This window comes from Dipodomys merriami, unplaced genomic scaffold, assembly GCF_024711535.1.
Source record: "Dipodomys merriami isolate MVZ:Mamm:240054 unplaced genomic scaffold, mDipMer1.0.p SCAF_268, whole genome shotgun sequence".
Lineage (NCBI taxonomy): Eukaryota > Metazoa > Chordata > Mammalia > Rodentia > Heteromyidae > Dipodomys > Dipodomys merriami.
The window spans coordinates 1,258,456-1,268,636 of record NW_027204137.1 but is presented as its reverse complement, the minus strand read 5'-3'; positions in this window follow the sequence as shown (position 1 = coordinate 1,268,636).

Here is a 10,181-nt window from a genome sequence, read left to right as displayed (position 1 = left end):
AGCATATTGGCTTCAACAGTGGAGAGAGACCAAAACTTTTTGATATAGTTTCTTTTAATATTTTAGCTACCTAAAGTTATTTTACAGAGCCTATTTGCCTCACTACGATGCAGAACAGTTTGAATGAAGACATGAAAATAAATTACACATCCCAATGAGGCAACTTAAAAGAGTTTTAAATGAGAAACAATGAAGATGGAGCCATGGGGGAGCCGTATATTCCTTCAGCTTCACTAAACTTGAAACCATGAAGCTGTGATTCTTTGGAAATCAGGAAAGAGCTAAGAGGAGGACATAGAAGTAGGACATAGAAGCATTGTCCTTTGTAACAGACACTGTCATCCAAGGTATGGATGATTTAACTCTATTCTCCTCGATACAACTTGTTGAACAAATGCAAGACCAAGAGAAAAATAATCAATTGAAATAATTTTGCAAAGAATAACTTCACTTATCCTGATATTATATCTAAGAAGAGACTTATTAGAAAAGACAAAAAGTGGAGTATACTTTGGTTTCCTCTAAGCATCTTGTTACCAAAATATGTCTTTGATATTAGAAACGATTGAACCCAAAAGTGGTGGAATACTTATTTTTGTTGGCAATTGAGACACAAGAAGACTTTCAAGGTTAAAAAAAGAAAAAAGTATAGTCAAATATTTGTGATCACATCTTCTTGGACTGGTTTTTGGAGACAAAGTTTTACATTAGAGTTTGTCCTCATTAACATAGAAGTTGGGTATTCATGACAACCAAATTCAAGAGGGAAGTTTAATGGACTCGCTAGGAAAGTAAAAAGAAAACCACTAGAAAACCCAAAAGTGGTGCTGTAGCTCAAGAGTTAGAGTGCTTGCCTTGAGCTGAAGAGCACTGGGACAGCACACAGGCCCAGAGTTCCAGCACCATGACCAACAAAAACAAAAACAAAAAAAAGAAATCAAATTAGCAACAGAAATGAGAAAACCTTGATCATTCCTCTTATATAATGGGTGGGAGAAGAAGGGTAACAAGAAATCTAAAGGGTTCTACATCTATGGCCAGGCAAATGTGTTAGTCATGTTCTTGGTGATAAGGATTACAGGTGAAAATGATCAATTTAGGGGAAAAAACTCTGATAGTTCTAACGTTTATATTAAACAGATGTAAAGATTGATCTGTTTAGATATCATCAAAATATCCATGACCATGAATATGAAAAAGAATGATAAAAATTGGGGGCATTATTAAAGGGAAGAAGAAAAGAAAAGTTATGACATAAGTGTAGCAATGTGAGCACCAGTGTGGACAAGATTGGAAGAAAGACATAAGGAAACAAAAAAGTAATAGAAATAGATTTACAGAAGAAAAGAAAAGAAAGAATTTGCAGGAAGAAAAGGTCAAAACTGTTACAGAGACATTGAAAGAAATATGTTATTTGGATTTGAAAACTAAAAGGACATAGACAAGTTCAATAACAACAGTGTTTTGGTGAACTGGTAGAAATGTAATTCATATTGATGAAATTTTGAGATATGAATGTGAAGCCATAAAATTCTAGATCCATTAATTCAACAGATCCTTTTTATTTTAAATGTTGGGAACAAATGCTTTTATTCTGACCTTAGAAGAACTAATGAGCTCCAAGAAAATGTCTCTAAGGAGCCTTTCAATTCAAATATCACCGTTTGTCTCAAAATGCCTTAAATTCTACATCTTCTAATGTTGGCATAGAGTTACACTGTGGAACTTTTATCCTCAGAGAGTGAGTACTACCCTATTGGTTAACATGGACAAAGTACCTCCATAAATAGACTCGGTGTTTGCAAACAAGAAGTGGTAGCTGGACAATGTTCTTAGCAGTTTGTACAGATGAAATGGAAATAGAGCAATCAAAAGGAACATGCAAAAAAACAAAGGCACAAAATAGAATGTGCCAAGGAAATGCTGATGTACAATTTCAAATAATGTGCTCAGGTGTGAAGGTGTGTTCAAAGTACAGCGTCAGACAATATACTTGTATACCTTGAGAAAAAACTGCATTAAAGTATTCTGGGATTATCATACAAGTTGAAACCTGATACACTGACTCTCTAATCAGTCACAACATCATCAATTTAGGGAGTATTTTCCAAGAGCATACTGAGAAAAAGAGGGCTCATCACAATTAATGTTCAGGTTGAAGTAACGACAATCACATAACGTTTCTTATAAGTTTTCATTTATTTTGGAGCATTAAAGTGGGAAAAAGCAAAGTAAATATTTTGCATGTATCTAAATTAAGTGGGACGAATTATATTGGTCTTTCTTTAACTTGGAAGTTATCGGTTATGTTTTTTTTATACTCTACGTTGGGACAATGATCTGCTTTCAGTTATTTTCTTCTCTTCCCCTTCTTTTGCCCTTCCACTTAAAGAGACATACTTGAGCTTGCATTTCTAAATCCTTCAAAATTATCTGAATTTCTCCATACTTCTGTCAGCCTCCTATATCTTTCTCAAGGGAATATCTTCTTACTACCATTTTTTTTATCCCATATGATATTGGATATCTTCCTGCCTAATTCAGTGCAAGATACACATTAGACTCATCCATATATCTCAACACTTGTACCACCATAAAATCCTATCCTACTTAGAAATCATGATTTTAGTATGTCTGAGGAGGTGACATCTGTCATTTTTGATTGACCATAATTGATACTTACATGCAAGCATGTTTTAAACCAATATGCCTCTCAGTATATGAATGAATTGGCATGTCCATTGCGGTGCTGTGGGCTGTGGCAGGGACGAGGAAGAAAAATGGTTGGCTACCCTCGGTTATTAATCCTGGGTCCCGGGGCTGGCCAGATGGAGAGTTTCCCTGAATAGGGTAAGCATTTTTATAGGAATTCCTTTATTGTCTAATTTTTTTATCTACACACTTTTGCCCAGTGCTTTCCTTTTTATATTTAGGGCAAATTTCTGGTCCTCTCTTGTTAACATCAGTAGCCTTTTTACAGTTCTTCTTTATATGTCCCATTTGACCACATCCAAAACATTTTAGATTAGATGGTTTGTAAAGCATGCCAGTAGTGGGCATAGTTTCAGCAAACAACTGCAAATGCCGGGATTCGGATGTAATGTCTCTACACGCCCTTAAATATGTATTTACATCCCCAGATTCTTTAATAGGCAATAGGGCTCGTTTACAGTCCTCATTAGCATTCTAATAAGCCAACATGCCTAGTAGTTGTTGCAGTGCAGCCTCTCCCACAACAGTATGTTCCAAGGTCAGTGTCAATCGTGATAAAAATTCAACATAGGGTTTATTAAGTTTTTGAATTACTTTAGTCCAGGAGCCGTAATGCTCTCCTACCAGCCGAATCCTCCCCCATGGCTGCCTCAATACCTATGTCTCATAACTGCTCATGGATCTCTTCAGGAGAGTTCACTTGCATATGAGCATCTGCATATGGATTTGTTCCCCTCAACATAGGACAGGTTATGATCTGCAGGCGTGGATTATTGCTCTGTGCATTTTGTCTAGTCCTTTCTGTATATAACTCAGTAAACTACATTTGCCATTGTAGGTATTCAGGTTCCTTAAGCAAGGCTCTACAAAGCATTTTCCAATCCTCGGGAGCAAAATTATCGGGCAAACCCATTAAGTAATTCCTTAACATAATGAGACTGAGGACCATAAGTCACTGATTGTTAAGTTTACCAATATCATCGACAGCAACACCCTCATATCTGGTTGGTTGAGCTATACCATTCATAGGAGGTGGTCAAATTACAGGATAAGGAAAAATAGGCATTTCTTCATCAAACTCACTGAGCCTTCTGTTTTGTGAAGGAGTGATGCGGTAAAAATTGCTTCCGCAAGCTGAGGAGAGGAAGGCTGTTTTACTTTCACCTTCTCAGATTATCCTTTCACTCTGCTAATTTCTAACTCCATATGTAGTAATCTTGATAAAATCAATTCCATTTGCTCAGACATTCTATTTACGCTTTCAGTTTGTTCATTTTCAGCTTTCTTTTTTTTTTTTAATTGTATTTTATTTTATTTGAGAACATACTGTACAGAGGGGCTACAATTACATGGGCAGGATAATGCATACATTTCTTACCAAGCATTGCAGCCTCCTCCTTTGTTTACCCTTCACTTCCCTTCCCCGCCTCCCCCCTCCCCCCACCCAATTTTACCCCCTCCCCCCACCCAATTATACCCCCCTCCCACCCCCACACAGACATTGTAAAGCTGGTTTTGACATGACATTTTGTACTTCTCATTGTTGCAACAGGTCCACCTGAATCCTTAAACGACTTGTTTGTCCCCATCTCCTCCACATGTTATACTGACATCAAATATAGTGAAAGCGGGGGTTACACTGTGGGGGAGGGACATACAAAGCAACAAAGAAATAATCTTATAAATGCGTTAGAAACACATGCATGAAAGAAACGAAAACATTAAAATACATATTTCCCTCTTGTTTTTTCTCGTAATTGTGATGCAGCCTTATCTACTGCGTCCTTAACCTCCGAGTCCAATAGTAAACCTACAATAGAAGGCGCTGCCTCTTTCTTTAAGTCCGCTATTAATCTTTTCTCATTTAAAGCTTTAAAAAGGGTATGTAAAATAGCCCAAATGGACCAAAATCTAACAGGAATCCTTTCCCCTTCTCGAACATCTCTTTCTACAATACTTTACTCTTTTCCATTTATCAACATCTAATGCCCCATCAACGGGGAACCAAGGATTCCATTCCCTAACTACATTAATACACATTTCTATGTCAAAAGAAAAAATAGTTACACCATAAGCAGCAAGTAAATATTTTAGCATATGTAAGTACGGAGTAGACTTAACTTATTCCATCACCCTGTAATTAAAAGTACTTACCTGAATATCCCTTCCTGTATTCAACACTGCAGGGTCCCTGTTTGTGTGCCAGTTGTCAACGTCTCAGGCATTGGGGTTCCTGGGTAAGGGTCGCAAAATCACGCGGATACAGGGGTTGCAGAGTGCAAACAGCAATTGCCACTGCATGCTGTGCTTTATTGTTAGTGGGTATTTAAAGACAAGCAAGTATTATCTTTGCCAAGATTTATTCAGGAGACAATCACACAAAGAATTTCAACAGATACAATTTTGCTTAAACTATGAGATAAGTCTTTGTATATTTTTATCTAAACTATTTAAGAGCAAGCTCAAACCATTTCCCTGTACTCTGGAAAATGCTTGACTAGCTGTTTGTCTTTGCATAAGTAAGCAGAAGAGCTACTTCCTCAGCTTTGAGACATGATAGCTTTGAGATAGGGAGAGAGAACATGTTCCCTCTCTAGGCCGGCATGCCAAGAGCTTTCCACATACACAAACACAGTCCTCAGATAATCCTGAGGCCGGAGCCAGCATCATTCTGTCCCTCCCACACAGACCCTGAGTCTTCACACAGATTGTCTCACCAACTCTTCTATTACTTTAAGCAAAAACAAAGCAAAGCAAAGCAAACAAAATAGACATTATCATTAATTAAGCTGCTATTAAAGATTCTAGGCACAATTATACTGTTAAATGATGTTAGTAAATATGTTTTGTAGATACTGATCTCACATGTGTCACAAAAATATCCATGGATTCATAACTAGAAACTCTGAAGTGTAAAGTATATTAATTAGGTGAGTTTAATTAGGTAGCCAATGAAGAGAACACCACAGGGTTTTCAGTCAGGTAAAGAAGTTTATTTACTGAACTGCTGCCTATGCCGTACATGGTGGAAATGCATGTAAAAAAAATGGGGCGATCCAACCTCTGGCAAGGATGTATCTATGTGAAGAACCAGATGAGGTGTGGCCATTTGGGGGAAACTCTGGCCACACTGGATCTGGGACTCACTTCTGGTCAGATAGAAAGTGGGACCAGAGGCTGACCAGGTTGTGACTTAACAGGATGGGGAGGTGGCTGCCTCCAGGTGTGCCAGATACTAGGCAACACATAAAGGGTTGAAACTTACCCAAGAAGTGGCTGCATAGGGTCTGCATGACCTGGGGCAGACCTAACAACAAATACAGGTAGTTCTTCTGACATATGACTCCTGACTCCAAACAATTCATTCTCAATCATGTTCTTAATTTCTTTCTTTCTTCCTTTCTTCTTTCCTTCCTTCCTTCCTTCCTTCCTTCCTTCCTTCCTTCCTTCCTTCCTTCCTTCCTTCCTTCCTTCCTTTCTTTCTTTTCTCCCTCCACTCTCTCTTTTTTGTTTTATTGGTTGGTCGTAGGGTTTGAACTCTGGGCTTGGGAACTGTCCCTCAGCTCTTGAGCTCAAGTCAAGCACTCTACTGCTTGAGCCACAGCACCACTTCTGTTTTTTGAGTGGTTTATTGGAGATAAGGGTTTCACGGACTTTCCTGCCCAGGCTGGCTTTGAACTGCAATCTTCAGATCTCAGCGTACTGAGTAGCTAGGATTACAGGTGTGATCCACCAGCACCCAGCTCTTTCTCTCTCTATCTCTCCTCTCTTTCACTCACCCTCCCTCTCTCCCCTGCCTCAGCATTCTCAACTCTCAAATAATGAACATTTGCTGAGTTGAACTCACAGGCTGGGAGAGCAGCTCAATTAGCATATGTGAAATTTATTTAATGTTTCCTTCTACTTCTACCACAGGTCACTGGAATCAAATAATGAACACGCAGCAGCATGCCATCTCAAGCCGTTTTGAGGAGGAAAGCAAGCATGCTCACTTCACTCTGTGAGGTTCACACTGGGAAGGTGGGGCAGACTCCTCCCTCCTCTTGCTAAATCTCAGCCCAGGTTCTGCATCCATAGAGGTGACTGCCTCCAAGGATTCAGGTGGACCTGTTGCAACAATGAGAAGTACAAAATGTCATGTCAAAACCAGCTTTACAATGTCGGTGTGGGGGGGGAGTGGGGTATAATTGGGTGGGGGGAGGGGGGTAAAATTGGGTGGGGGGAGGGGGGAGGCGGGGAAGGGAAGTGAAGGGTAAACAAAGGAGGAGGCTGCAATGCTTGGTAAGAAATGTATGCATTATCCTGCCCATGTAATTGTAGCCCCTCTGTACAGTATGTTCTCAAATAAAATAAAATACAATTAAAAAAAAAAAAAGAAATGTACTCATTATCTTGCCCATGTAATTGTAACCCCTCTGTACAGTATTTTCACAATAAAAAATAAAATTAAAAAAAAAAAGAGTCCCAGTTACTCAAGTGAAACAGTTACAAGGCAGAGACTTAGCTTCTTGTGGTGCTGAGATTAATGGCAGCATGATTCAACATGATCCACTAGTTTATTGAGATTGGGACTTCTTAAATTTTTGGTTAGGCTATGCTCAAATTGTGATCTATTTATTTCTGATTGCTGACCATGATTATAGATGTGAACCAGCACATCAGACCATTCAAAGTTCTTTATCCCACATGGAAGACATGAAGTTTTTTTTACCAAATGACATACAACTAGACAGACAGCAAAAGTAAGTCCTTAATTCTGGTCAAGATGTGTTGTTAATGTGAAACAAAATTACTTAGCAAAATATCTGACTACTGTGATTATACTTTCAAACTTACCCTACACTTTAATATCAAATCACTTATATTAGCCAATGATTCACTCAAATTACCTGTAATTATTTATGTTTGTCCTATCTTCTAGAAGGAGGGAGAACAGGAGCTCACAAAATTAACTAAAGTGGTAGAATTTGAGTGGATCACAGTTCTGAATAGGTCTAGGAAGGAAAGTATCAGCCATATCAACCTACTAGGTAGGGATATTGGAATGCAATCCTGATCCCTGCTTTTTGGACTGGGTGCAAAAATTGCTACTCTATGCGTAAAGTAACTTAAACTAGAAAGGAGTGGTGGAGTGACTCCAGTGGTGGAATACTTATATAGCAAACAACATCAAAACTCAAATCAACTTCCTAAAGATAAAATAAGACAAGGAAAGAAAGAACGACTCATACTGAGCATGTGTTCATTGTAAAGATTTACACTAAATTATTGTAGTTATAAATGCCATCATTTATTTCTAGGAGCACACACATTTTATGTCAAGACTAAATGAAAAATTAACACCATATATATAAAGCTTTGGTAAAACACAGGTCTAGCTTACAATGGTGAACACTTAAGTTTGCATGTGCAGTGGTGTTGCAGGGTTGTTAAGGTTTATGGAAGTCCATCTTTTTGATGGACTTGACATGATGAAATTACCTAAACATACATAACCATACACTTCACTGGACAGATACTGCTGATATATATATTGCACACACATGTATGCATTTATATAGTAAGTGACAGGTAAATAAAAATAAAAAAATATAATGAATAAATTTAGTGAACAGATAACTTTTCCAAAGTATTACTTTACCTGAACCAGTTCATTTCGTAGTCTCCAATGCTATATCACACTTACATGGCTGCTGATCCCCTAGAACTTTTATATGAAATTGTTTTTTCTTTGTTTTACAAGTGAAAAGCCTGCCAATAAGTATACTTTCATGACATTCCTTTCTTTAGAAAATGCAAAGCACGTTGTGTTATCTGGCCCTTTATGTATCATCAATATAACTTTTTTTTATAATTTCAAGTACATATTGTCTAAGATCTCACTTATACTCTTCCAATAGTACCTATGGGAAGGAGAAAATGAAGGATTATTCTGTTACTTTGGGAGTTTTTGTTATTAATAACTGCAATGAATATGAAAATGAAACTCTGAAATTACTTAGAGAGGTAACTTGAAAGTTAAATTTCTACACACTTAGGTTACTCCCTCAACTAAAACACAGAACTTAAAATAAGTAACATTTTTAGCTGGGTGCCAGTGGCTCATGCCTGGAATCCTAGCTACTCAGGAGCTGAGATCTGAGGATAGTAATTCAAAGCTAGCCCTGGCAGGAAATCCATGACACTCTTACTTCAAATTAACCACCAGAAAACCAGAAGTAGCACTGTGGCTCAAGTGGTAACATGCTAGCCTTGATCTGACCAGCCAGGGACAGCGTCCAGACCCAGAATTCAAGCCCCTTGACCAAGAAAATTAAAAAGGAAAAGAGGGGGACAAAGTAATATTTTAACGCTAATGTGCGTATATACACAAAAATTGTCTAGAAATAAAACTATAACAGCCCCTGGACTGGCAAAAAAGAGATTAAAGTGAAATTGCCTTCAATAATTCATTTAGACGATCTAAACTGAGGGCAGGCTACTGGAACTCACATCACTAATTGAAGAGGTAGAATTTGAGAGGATCACAGATCAGAACCAGTGTGCAAGGAAAGTAATAAGAGTCTCATATCATCCTAAAGGTTCGCATGTTGGAATGCATTTGTGATCCCCGCTACTTGGCAGACAGAGGTGAGGAACTTAGCCTGTGTTCAGCCCTCAGCAAAATGGATAACCTATGAACAAAGTAAATAAATCGAAAAAGGATTATTCTAATGGTAGAATACTTGTTCAGCAAACAAAATATTTAAATTCATACTCAGTTCCTAAAAAAGGAAAGAAAAGGGAAGAAAGAAAGAAAGAAAGAAAGAAAGAAAGAAAGAAAGAAAGAAAGAAAGGAAAGAAAAGAAAAGAAAAGAAAGAGAGGAAGAAAGAAAAGCAAGAGAGGAAGAAAGAAAAGAAAAGAAAAGAAAGATAGAGAGTAAGAAAGAAAGGGAGGAAGAAAGAAAGGGAGGAAGAAAGAAAGGGAAAAGGAGAGGTATAAAGAAAAACCTCAGCATGCTTTAGATGTTAACAATGACCCTAATCATTTTAGCTATAAATGCCTTCATTTAATTCTGGGCAGAGACATTTTGTATCAAGCCTGAAAAAAAATATAGCATACCGCATACAAAACTTGGGTTAAATACAGGTCTGCCCTACACTGTTGGACCGATAGGAATGTATGTCTAGAGCTATTGCAGGTATGTTAAGGTGTGTGGGAGTTTATCATCCTGATGATCTTGCAATGATGAAATTGACTAACTACACAATTACCTTGACAGATCCCTGCTGAGACCTATATTATGTCACAGGTTAAAAAGGAACAATATATACAATGAAATATATTGAACAACCAGGTATTGTGTCCAAAATTATTTTTACCTGATTCAGTGTATCTTTACATTCTATATCACATGTACAAGTTTCTCATTCCCTTCTGTTTCATTATGTTGTCTTTCCTTGGTTTTGTTTTGTTTTCAGAACCGTGG